We start from the raw sequence: 763 nt of genomic DNA on the forward strand, positions 1-763 counted from the left end.
AGGAGCACCCGGTCTCCGTGGTAGATGGACAGGTGGAAGGATAGGTAGACCCACCCCCCCAGGATTGCATGGTCCCCCCGGGGCTCATGTCCTCCCCATCTCTCCATCCACTGCATCACTTGCTGGAGCCTTGCAGAAGCAGGTACCACCTCCCTGCCCATGCAGCCGAGCCAGATGTGCAGCGTGGTAAAGAGAGAATCGGATAAATATGCTTAATTAAACATTATCATCATGAGCATAATTTCCCTGACTGCTTCTGTCTAAGAAAGCTCTTTCTTTGTAATAGCTTAACTCTTATTGTCAGGTTACTCGAGAGTTATTTTAAGCAGTACTCCTGCCCCAAAGCTTGTGCTGGCCTGTGTCGTCACCGTCGGCTGCATTGAACCGTTTTACTGGTGACGGCAGAGGCACTCCCGATTGTTGCAGAGACACCCCGTCCCCTCAGAATCAGGGGCCAAGCCAGAACACCTTTCTTCCTCTGATGTAAAATCCTGAGCAGGCGGGCAGCCCTCATGGGGTCACTGGGCCTCTGGCTCTCTCTGGCCGATCTCTCTCTCCACTCCTCGGGTGTTGTTCTGGGTGGCCAGGTGTGCAGGGTGTGTCAAGGCCCTGTTCAAAACTCCCATCTGGCAGGCCGCAGGGGAGGGGGCCAGCGCTCAGGGCAGACACTTGCGGCCCCGGGCATAGGTGGGCGTGGCTGTGGCTGCCCCGGCCCACAGGATGCTGGGAGATGCAGGCTGGCTTGAGCGGGCACCGGGACAAA

At 57.1% G+C, this 763-nt stretch overlaps 1 protein-coding gene across 1 annotated transcript in view; it reads left to right on the top strand.

Moving 5' to 3' along the window:
- The window catches only part of TRIO (trio Rho guanine nucleotide exchange factor), a 359,748-nt gene that overhangs the window by 244,173 nt on the left and 114,812 nt on the right, over positions 1-763 (top strand). The gene's annotated exons all lie outside the window — the stretch shown is intronic.

The sequence above is a fragment of the Bison bison genome, unplaced genomic scaffold (assembly GCF_000754665.1).
Source record: "Bison bison bison isolate TAMUID 2011002044 unplaced genomic scaffold, Bison_UMD1.0 scf7180017864440, whole genome shotgun sequence".
Classification (NCBI taxonomy): domain Eukaryota; kingdom Metazoa; phylum Chordata; class Mammalia; order Artiodactyla; family Bovidae; genus Bison; species Bison bison.